This window comes from Babylonia areolata, chromosome 1, assembly GCF_041734735.1.
Source record: "Babylonia areolata isolate BAREFJ2019XMU chromosome 1, ASM4173473v1, whole genome shotgun sequence".
NCBI lineage: Eukaryota > Metazoa > Mollusca > Gastropoda > Neogastropoda > Buccinidae > Babylonia > Babylonia areolata.
In genome coordinates, this window is record NC_134876.1 from 85133674 (window position 1) to 85145582 (window position 11909).

At 45.9% G+C, this 11909-nt stretch overlaps 1 protein-coding gene across 1 annotated transcript in view; it reads right to left on the minus strand.

Moving 5' to 3' along the window:
* LOC143293932 (zinc finger MIZ domain-containing protein 1-like) overlaps positions 1–7651 on the minus strand; it is a 74441-nt gene extending 66790 nt beyond the window's left edge. Inside the window, exon 1 of the mRNA XM_076605323.1 lies at positions 7524–7651. The gene's annotated coding sequence lies outside the window, so the exon portion shown is untranslated. The remainder of the gene's footprint in view (positions 1–7523) is intronic.
* Between the last annotated feature and the right edge of the window lie 4258 nt (positions 7652–11909).

Consider the following 11909-nt stretch of genomic DNA (forward strand, 5'->3'; position numbering starts at 1 on the left):
CGTTCTCTCGCTCTCTCTCTCCCTCTCTCTCTTGCTCTGTTCTATGAATGTGCGTGCTTGCGTAAGTCTGCGTTTCTGTGTGCGTGGACTGGGAGTCTGGGACATGGGAGAGAGATGGGAGGGAGGCGCAGAAAAAGGGCAAGCCAATAGGTATGAAGAAAGTTTAGTTACCTGTGGTGTTGCTTTTTTTTTTCTCTTCTTCTTCTTCTCTCTTGTTATTCGTGTGTGTGTGTGTGTGTGTGTGTGTGTGTGTGTGTGTGTGTGTGTGTGTGTGTGTGTGTGTGAGAGAGAGAGAGAGAGAGAGAGAGCGTGTGTGTGTAGAGTGCAAGTGTGTGCGAGTGCATGTGTATGCATGCGGCTGCACTCTCACGCGCTCGCCTCTTTTACAACACTTACCGTTACCGTAAAGATGGAAAAAAAAAAACAAAAAAACCCAGACTCTCGGTATTACGAAACAAGACACAAGAAGAAATTTATCACACATTCTCCCAACAACACACACACACACACACACACACACAAACACACGCACGCACGTGATTAAGATGGCCTCACCCTTTTCTCGAACGTTACTTGGTCCGGGGGTGGGAATGGGGTGGGGGAGGAGAAGGAAAAAAATAAAAGAAAAGAAAGAAAGAATAACACAAAATAAAACACTGAGAAACGATAACCACCACTGAGTGACCCTGACAGGCTTTCCCCTCCGACCCGTTCAAGTCACCACCCTGGTTGGTCTTATCTATCAGGTGTTGTGGAAGTGGCCGCCCCAATGTTGACACTTTCGTTGGACCCTATGGACCTGGCGTGAAGTGAAGGGTTTGACGACTTACTGGTAGCGGCCAGCCACTACAGAGGGGGTTGAGCTGGTCAAAACTACCTTGTCAACTGATGGTGGTATTAATAGTATAGTGGGTGACTTCGCTTGTCACCCGGGTACCCACCACTGCTGCCTTTCTGAGGACGAGAGGAGGGCTGTGCCAAGTTTGGCTTCGCTCCCTCTCTCTCTCCTTCCCACTAAGTATTTGAAATATCTATTCATCTGACTTATCTATTTTTTTTTTTTTTTTTTTACGATTATAAAATAGTACTGACACTCAACGAAGTAAAGCTCGTTCTCTCTCTCTCTATTTCTCTCTGCCCTCTCCCCTTCTCTCTCTGTCTACTGAGATCTCTGTGCTCCCTCTCTCTTTTCTCGTACTGTGTGACAGAGTTTTCCTATCTTTTCCCCCGGGTATTTTTATAACTCTCTCTCTCTCTCTCCCTCTCTTATCGCGCGATCTTGGTGTGGTGGTGGCTGCAAAGGGGAAAGAAGTTATACTGTCATTCTAGACACAACCACCACACTATCTTCTTCTTCTTTTCTTCTTCTTTTTTTGATACTCACTTCACTTACTCGTGAACATTCTGAGTAGGAGACGAGGATGACAATAAAAAAAAAAAAAAAATAAAATCCAAAAATAATCTGCCTCTCATGCTGCCACTTCCTCCACACCCTCTCCTCCTCTTATCCCACGATCTTAGTAGAGCTCTGCATATATTATACTTTCATGGCCACAACAGCATACAACTCTCTTCACTCGTGGATGACTCAAATAAAGACGCGAATGTCTGATTTGTCTGTAACTGAAAACTGTCAAAAGTTCGGGGGGAGGGGGGTGGTGGTGGTGGAGGGGAGCTGGGCGGGGGGGGGGGGGGAGCAGTGAAGAAAGATGGAGGTAGTGACAGTGAAGGATTATTAATTATACATCTTCAGCGAAGGACAGACACACATGAATAAGATGGAGAAAGAGAAAGGAGAGATAGAGTGAGAGAGTGAGAGACAGACAGACAGAGAAAACCGGCAAAGAAAGAGATCTCTAGGCAGACCAGACAGACAGACAGACAAAGACAGGAGGGAGGAGGTGAGGGAGTAGTATCATCTGCTGGCTGGTTGGGTGCCTGCCTGTTCACGCTCTGATTTACACACAGCTTAATTAAATCAAAACTTTCTTGTTTTTGTTTTGAAATATTGCTGAGCAGAATCAACACTAAACTGACACAAAGCCATTTTGATCAATGCCTGACTGGAAGTTAGGCCCTCACCTCCCCCCTAAGCGACACAATATAAAGATTGTTCAGGATCAAGGATCCCCCACCCTCACCTCCACCCTAAGCGACACAATATAAAGATTGTACAGGATCAAGGATCCCCCACCCTCACCTCCCCCCTAAGCGACACAATATACAGATTGTACAGGATCAAGGATCCCCCACCCTCACCTCCCCCCTAAGCGACACAATATAAAGATTGTACAGGATCAAGGATCCCCCACCCTCACCTCCACCCTAAGCGACACAATATAAAGATTGTACAGGATCAAGGATCCCCCACCCTCACCTCCCCCCTAAGCGACACAATATAAAGATTGTACAGGATCAAGGATCCCCCACCCTCACCTCCCCCCTCTTACTGTCTTTCTTTCCATCCTTCCAGTGATTTCATGACTGATGGAAACAATTGGCAGGCGCAATAGCCGAATGGTTAAACTTAAAGCGTTGGACTTTCAATCTGAGGGTCCCAGGTTCTAATCACGGTGACGGCGCCTGGCGGGTAAAGGGTGGAGATTTTTACGATTTCCTAGGTCAACATATGTGCAGACCTGCTAGTGCCTGAACCCCCTCCGTGTGTATACGCAAGCAGAAGATCAAATACGCACGTTAAAGATCCTGTAATCCATGTCAGTGTTCAGTGTGTTATGGAAACAAGTACATACCCAGCATGCACACCCCCGAAAGCGGAGTATGGCTGCCTACATGGCGGGTTAAAAAATGGTCATACACGTAAAAGCCTACACAGTTGTTTCGCTTGTCAGTTTAACGACTTCTCTTTTACGAAGTCCTTTAAGTAATTTCCTGTAACTGAATTATAGAGGGGGAGGGGGGGGGTTGTTTGTTTTGTTTTTCTTCCAAATTTCACCCACATTTTTACCCTCATTTGCCCAGTTTCCCCTAACCCTCCATTCATCCACATCTCCCACCCCTTCTAACCGATAATACTCAGATGTATTCATAAATACTTAAACAAAATGTCTTCAATCACCGATATGTGTGACAGGACATTAAACAAAAATTCCTCCTACTCATCTTTATACGAGTGAACGTGGGAGTTGCAGCCTACGAATGCAGAAGAAGAAGAAGAAGATGGTAACAATCATCACAAGTGATGCCACATAGTGATGGGAAGTGATTCAGATACAGGATCTCAAGGAGTCTTTCCACTGGACAAGAACGGGATAGAAACTGCATTTATCCAGAGCTCTATAAAAAAAAGGAGAAAAAAAAGAAAGAAAAAAAAAATCAACTTCACAGCCTCATGTTTTGAATAGGATTAAAAAAAAATTAAATTACAACTAAGCAACTTTCATTCCTGCCCTCCCTCTCTCCCTCTATTACACAGTATTAGTATAACTCTCCCTCCCCCTCCCATCCCCCCAAAACAGTTTCAGTTTCAGTATCTGAAGAAGGCGTCACTGCGTTTTGGACAAACCCATATATATACGCTACACCACATCTGCCAAGCAGATGCCTGACCAGCAGCGTAACCCAACGCACTTAGTCAGGCCTTGAGAAAAACAACAACAAAAAACAAAACAAAAAGCAAACAAAAAACAGGCACGCACATATTTAGGTATATATATATATATATATAAAGAAGTTGCACACTTACACACCAAGAGAGAGAGAGAGAGACAGAGACAGAGACAGAGAGAGAGAGAGAGAGAGAAACTGTATACACATGTGTTTGAGGTGCGCCAATCACGGGTAATTCACTGAGACTAATGAGAGGGATGAGCAACAACAGTGCAGAGAGGCAGAAAGCCAGCCATTAAATTTATTAATGGGTGACGTACACCACTAAAACGATATAATCTTGTTTTGCTATCAATCCCTGTATCATTAATATTTTTTTAATGATGTCCTGCTGATCAGTCAGTAAGTGAGACAGTGAGTGATAGGGTTGGAAATGGAGACAGACACAGGGGGAGGGAGAGAGAGAGAGAGAGAGAGAGAGAGAGAGAGAGAGAGAGAGAGAGAGAGAGAGAGAGAGAGAGAGAGAGAGAGAGAGAGAGAGTAAAACACAACTTGCATGCAGTAATTCAGTATCATAATGTCATAGGCACATGCAAGCCAGAATCTTCATTCTCTTTGCAGTAACACTTTATATCAAAACACCTTATCTAGATATATCCCTATAAATACTTCGTCTCTCTCTCTCTCTCTTCTTACCCTTTCTTTCTCTCTCTCTCTCTCTCAATTATAATTACAATGCCATAATGAGGAAAGATTTGAAGGAAGAGGAATTAGCACCAATTATGCAGCATCAGTAATGACAAGAGGAAGGGAGAGCCTGGTGGTGAATGTAGGACTGGAGGGCTGTAGGGAAAAATGGAGCGACAGAAACAGAGAGAGACTTCACCGCTTTTTTTTTTTTTTTTTTCTTCTTCTTCTTCTTCTGAAACAACAGACCATATGAAACATACATATCAGGTTTCGTCTCCAGTGTCCCCCTAGCACATATCTGCGGTTAACTGCACTTCCAGCTGCACTAATCCCTGCATCTATCATGTTTCAAAGTACACAGCAGGCTAGGCAGAAGGAACGACTGCAAAACGTTCCCAGTGTCAGGCAGCGACATAAATCAAGTAAACAAATTTGAACAAGTGTGTACATATTAGCTCGTTACTGTTGCAGACTTGAACAACACCCCTTTAGACTAATTAGAGAGAATAATATACACGTATATAATATGTATCATTAAATGTTTGGTTATTCCATGATGAAACAAAATCTTGCCCATGCCTGGCAATAAGCGTATAGTTTGTGTTTGTTGTAAGAAGCTGTTAGGGGAGGAATTACCACCCTTGTTTTGCTCCATCATCTATTGTAACAAGTCATGGAAGCAAAATAAGAAGTCATGGAAGCAAAAAAAAAAAAAAAACAAAAAACAAAAAAAACAACAAAGAAAAGAAGTTGACAGTTGATGTCCATTAAACTCATCAACAATAACAAGGAAACACCTTAAAGCAGATGACCATCAACACCACCTCTTCACTCTTGTTAATCACCTTTTGAAACATGGTTATGAACAGTATTCAATAATCCACAGAGTAACTGACATGACGCAGGCAGCTAGCGATTTTATCAACAGTGCAATGACACCATATCCACAGCACAATCGTAACATTCCGTGGGAGTACGACAACTGCTGGGTTGGTGATACAATCAGTCATTATTCTGCTGATGATGCGGAGCATTCTGACTGCCAGGCTGTTGACACAAAACCGCAAGCTGCAACTGTGTTGTTGTTGTTGAAGACCAGAATGGTGCTTGTGTGTTCTGTGATGTCAACAAGGAGCGTCCCAGTGCTCATCTACATCCTATTAATCTATGAAGAAAAATTATATTCTCATGACAACATCAGTTAGGTCAAAATGGTGAGAATTTCTATGCAATGAGCATTAGAATCCACACTGGAATATTCATATCACATAATCTGTTAGGTAAAAATGGTGAGAATTTCTTAGCATTTTAATCCATTTTGGAGCATGATAAACAAACCAGTGCCAAACTTTAAACAAAGGACACTGGTTATCGCAGTCCTGCTCTTAACATACTGAACAGCCATGACAACTCCTGCCAACACTGAACACAAACACTGAAACAGCCCCTTAACCCCTTGGCTGCTGCTTAAGTCACTTGAGGGCCGTCATCTCACTGACATAAGGCTGAGATTTCGGGTCAGGGTGTCGGTCAGTCACTATTCTCCAGCAGGACTTTCTTTCTCTTTTGGATTGTATTGATCACCTTAGTTCAGCAAAATCAATGACACCATTTAAATGTAAGTAGTGACTGTCCTTCAAAGTCATGTCACACTGTTGCTGATCTCATTTCACCAACATTCACCAGTCAAGGGGTTAATATTCCCTGAAAGCAACACTGCAGTCACAAACAGCACTCATTGTCAACAGCACAATCCAGATGAGTCTGTCTGTCAGTAACACAGCAGTCCAGTCAAATATTCACTATCATATTTCATACACTCTGTCAACACAGCAGGAGTCAAATTTTCACTGCCCATAAACATAACAGTCGTCAACACCACAGTAGTAATGACGCTCCTGGTCAACAAAATAACACTGGCAGTCATAACACTCCAGTCAACACCATAGCAGTTGTAACACTTGCCTGGCAGTCAAAAATCCTTGCTGCACTCACAGCACTAATAGAGCAGTCCCTGTTCCCTGTTATTACTGTTAACAAAACAGCCACAGAAGTCCTTGCCTGTTCAACACAGCAGCCATAACACAGTGTCAACACACACACACACACACACACACACACACAGACACACACACACACGTGACAGGCTCCCCTTGTCAACAATCAAAGCCAATCAAGAACTTCCCATGACATGGCCCCCACAGTCGACTGGACAGCAAGAATATGACCCCCCAGCCCCCTCCCAAGAGATACAACCCATAAATATACACATTATAATTATGTAACCATGTGTGCAAAAGACATAAGAACTGTACATCCTTTCCAAGTCATCCAAAACTGTTCCCTGACATCGTTTGCAAAGAACAAATGTCGACAGTAAGTTTGCTCCCCAACGAGAAAAACATCGCGACCAGCAGGGTTTCATGAAAGCTGCATGCAAGAGGAGAGCACACATGAGGGGCTTGCTCCCATCCCACCACGATAAAAACAGCTGTTTCACGACATTTGGTAGCTAGGATCGTAAGTGCCACTTATCTGTGTCTTGTTTGTCGCACACCACAAATTGTGTATATACACACACTTGCAAGCTCTCTCTCTCTCTCTCTCTCTCTCTCTCTCTCTCTCTCTCAATCCATCCATCCCCCCTTCCCTCTCATATAATCTATGAACAAAACGATGTCATGAGTGAAACATTCTCAACAACAACAAAACCCAAGGGAAAAAAAACCAAACAGATCCAGCATCAAGAAAATCAATCTCAGCACCAACCAACCATTGTTAAAAGTCCACTAACTCTCTGTTTTACCCCAACGCTATCCTTTACCCCCCCCCCCCCCCCCTCCATCACTGTGTTGAGAGAGTGGAGGGAAAATCAAAGTTGGTGAGAGTTTGGGATTCCCCTCTTCGATTTCTTCCTCCACAACGCACGCGGCGTGGCTTGCTAAATAAAACCCAAGCATGCTTCCCCAGAACCCCCCACCACTGACACATGCTCGAAACACTTTGTGACCAGCGTACAGAAGAGAAAAAGTCAAGCAGAGATAAGAGGACAGAACAAACACAAAGTTATTAACATGGCGTGAAAAACAGCAGCCCACCGAAAGCTTAAAACTGATACTTTGTAAGTAGTTTGTCAATGTAAACACACTAGCTGGGGAGGGGATACTAACACACACAACTCTCCGCACACATCCCAAACACGCACACGCACACACCACTCACTCTCTCACACACACGCACGCAGTCCGCTCGGCTGTTCTTACCATGTCACAAAGTCCATGAGTTCGTCAGTATGCACATCAGCAAGTTTCCAGTGAAGATGATGAATGACACAGTTGATGAGTAGTACCTTTTCCCTCGCAACAAAAACCGTGAGTGATCACAATGAGCCCACTCAGTCAAGTACGACAATCACACCGGAACAACCTCGATAAGCTCTTTCACACAATAGGCCCAAACCTCATGAATATGCATGACGCTAAGAGGGAGTCTCTCGGAGCGAGAGAGTGGGTGAGCGAGCGCTGGCTTTGGGCGCGCGGGCCCCTAAACGAGCATGATTAGCGCGCGGCACTGGCGTGCACTGCACGCGGCTGACCTGTGAACCGGAGCAGGGGGAATATCACAGATTTATTTCTCGAGCGACTGAAAGGAAAGCGGGCTTGCAATGAAGGAGGCGCGACCCTTGTGTTGTCTGTAGCGGTTGTGGCTGGGTAACTACACCTACCACACAGGAGCAAAGCTCAGCAAATACCCCGCTATGTACTCTCACTCACTCCGCCCCGACTGGGCTTGCTTGTGTTGGGTAGTGGTGTGTGGTGGTGGCGGCGTCGGGTGTGTGTATGTGTGTGTGTGTGTGTGGTGGGGGGGGGGGGGAATGGGGCGGAGGGGGAGGAAGAAGGGTAGTAGCTTTGTCATTCGTACTGTTGCTACAACCCCTTCTCTTTCGCTCCTCCCTCCAACCCCCCCCCCCCCCTCTCCCCCACCCTTGCTCTCCTCTCCCCGTTCATCAGACCGTATCGAGGTGTGGAAAAGTCCAGAGATTACCTGCTGACGCAGATCGCGTTATATGTCCAACAAGGTACACTCGGCGTCAGATTCCAGACTGTTTGCACAGAGCTGGGGAGAGAAAGACACACACACACACACACACACACACACACACACACAGAGGGAGAGAGAGGGGGAGAGAAATCAATAAAATGCTTGGGGAAAATTGAAAACCCGGGCTAAATGCCAGAGACAAAAAGTGCCAGTCATCGCTCAGTTACACACTGCCTGCCGGGAAGAAAGGGAGGAAGAGGGTGGAAAGGAAACAGAGGAAGAAGGGTGGGAGGGGAGCAGCAGGAGGGAGGGAGGGAGGAGAGTGTGGCAGTAGCGGTGGTGGAGGCTGACGAGCGGCACGCAGAGCAAGTCGGGGTTATGAGGAAGGGTGAGGGGAGGGGGGGGAGGGAGGGGGCGGGAGGAAAGAGTGGGGAGTGGAGGGAAAGAGACAGCGTCGAGGGATGTGGTGGGCGAGAAAGGTTGGGTAGGGAGGAGGGAGGAGCGGAGGGAGACGGCGGAGGAGACGAGAAAGAGGGAGAGAGAGAGAGAGGGACTGAGAAGGGAAGGGAAGGCATTTGGCGAGAGAGCTAAACACTGCCAACGAGGCGAGGAAAGGTTGAGCGCAGTTTGTCAGAAGGGGAAACTCAGCAAACAATCACGGCATACTGGGGCGGCTATCACGACCGCCATGGATAACACCCCCCCCCCCCCCCCCACCCCCATCTCCCTAACCCCTCCTTCGCTCCATAGCCTCCCCTTCCCCTTCCCCCCAACACCCTGTCTGTAAAGACCGCCGCACGACTACCGCCACCCATCATTACGTCATTACAGAAGCTGTGTTTAGTCAGCGCTCGGACAAGGACGGAGTCAAGACTGGCAATAATTGGACTCCCCCAAAAAAGAAGTCCATCGCTCACGAATCGAGATTAAAAAAACGGATCTTGTGGGCGTCCTTTGCAGCTTCAGTCACACTGTCTTCACAATACGACAAAGCACATTGACTGGACAAAGAATACACAAAGAAAGTCGATTCAAAAGGCAGCAGTGTTTAGTCACGCCCCTCCCCCCTCTCTCTCTCTCTCTCTCTCTCTACCTCTCTCTCTCTCTTCTGTCCCCTCTCAAGCTTTAAATCCTCTTCCATCCCTCTGCTCTTCTAATTGATGACATCGAAATCGACCCGATCTTTTCTAATTAAGCGTCTGTCTTAATAGTGGTTGTCCTGCCCATGCTCGAGTTAATTAAGTCGATGGCAGATCAGTTCAGAAATGAAAACACGGGCTAGAATTATGAATAGCGCTGTTATCATTATCATTATCATGATCATTACTGTTTTCTTGCACCTTTTCAAATAATACGTGGGTCTATTTCGTTAAATCGTCGTCAGTAAGGTTAATTGTCGGTTCCTTTTTCTTTTTCTTTTTTTCTTATTCTAAAAGAGTTAGCTGCAGATCTGGAAGTTCTCCCGTATACAGGTCACGCCTCCTACGGACACGTCTTTAAAAAAATCACCGTCGAAGAACGTAATAATAATAATAATAATAATGGATACTTATATAGCACACTATCCAGAAATCTGCTCTAGGTGCTTTACTAAACGCTTTGTTAACATAAAACATTACATCTATGTTACATACACACACCAAAATGTGACTACACACACACACACACACACACACACACACACACACACACACACACACACACACACACACACACACACTGCATACATACATTTTAACATACATTCGTGATCATGAACCCGTCCGCACTTAATCCCCCCTGCCTGAGAACCGACAATCAGTAACTAATTATCTCTAGCCAACAAAAACCAGCCCCGTTCACCTCTGCTGCAAGCTCTTCTTCCCTCTGTGTGCGAGCTACAAAAATTTGCCCAGCAGTTTGTCACTGCCCTGTGTGTGTGTGTGTGTGTGGAGGCTTGTTGAGTCGTTGGTTGCTCACGGCTGGGTTGAGTGAGAAGGGGCATCTCGAGTGGTGTTCTGTTTGGAGTGGGGGCTCATCTGCCTTATTGAGGTGTCAGTATGTCAGCGAGCCCTTTGTGGTCCGAGACAGACACAAGACGGCAACAGCGACGGAAGAAGAGGAAGTCTTCTTCTTCTTCTTCTTCCAGGGGTTGGCTGTGATTGGCTTGTCTGGTGGAGACAGTCGTTGAAGGGCTGCTTTTGCCCATCTCAACACCCCCTTATCTCTGTCCTCTCTTTCACATGACTTGGGCTACTGGCTGCAAGGTGCCAGACATGGCAGATCAGTTCACGCTGGCTCCTGTGTTTGCCCTGAAGAAGATGTCTGGGACTTCTATGACGAGGAGTTAGTTCAGCTTTGCCAACCGTTTCCCTTTTCGTCAGTCAGAGCTGGAGCGTCAGTTGGCGTGAAATAAAGGGGGGCCCTGTTGTGTCTGGTTTCTTGTTGTTCTTCTGCCCTGTATTGTCGCCAGTCCCGCAGCCATAGGTCAAAAGTTCTCTCTCTCTCTCTCTCTCCAGTCAGCTCTAATGCCCCTTTCCGCCGGATTTGAAATGACCCTACAACTTGAGACTGTTTAGATTACCCTTTGTGAGTGACCGTGACGGGCAATTGTTTGATGAAGAGGGATCATCAGTGAGAGGGAGGGAGCGGGTGTGTGTGTGTGTGTGTGTGTGTGATTTGATTAACTGTCGTGCGGTGCGCTGATTGTGACTGGCTGTTGTTGAAAGCCGACACACTTTCGATCACATCCACTGTCATTAATTAATCTGTCTCATGTTGCTGACTGCTCAACTGACAATGGGGATCATAACCAAGCTTATATAAAACGAGAAAGAAGAACGAAAAGGGAAAGAATGAAAAGAACACACACACACACACACACACACACACACACACACACACACATATATATATATATATGCCTGCATCCACATACCCAGCTATCTTCAAAGATAAAAAAAAAAAAAAACCTTGAAATTTCCCTTCGTTTATTGGCGGAGTTTGACCATTATATGGAATTGCCGCCGAAAACATTCTGCGATTAGCTCCCTTCCACCGCCAGCGTTGACGCCACAGAACACCGACGTCTCTCATTGGTTCGATACCTATTGTTCCAGTTCACGTCATCTTTAAAAACACGGGGTCAACAAAGTGGAACCATTCGTAAAGGGCGGAGCACAATGAGGTATAGGAGTCAAATTAATCGTATTGTCAGTCACCCCTCCTCTCTCTCTCTCTCCCATCCCGCCCTCCACCCTGTACAGATACGATAGTACAATGCTGACAAACCACACACTCGCAGTTAGTCAGGTGTTCCGATTGACGAGTATCCCTTGTCATTGTTGTGTTCGGGTTTTCAAGTTGTGTGTGTGTGTGTGTGTGTGTGTGAGTGGATTTATTACTGGTGAAGCGGTCTTGCGAGTCGAATGTCCCATGTCAAGACCGTCCCCTGGCGCAGTTTGTCTTGTCTAACTCTACTCTGCCGGTCTCTGTACTTTCCCTCTTGCTGGTCAGCTGGTGAAAGGGTCTTAGTTAGGGGCACATATACCCTATGTCAAGACTGACCCCTGGCGCGATTTCTCAATATCTGTCAGACTCTATACTTCTTTTTTTTTTTTATACAGGTC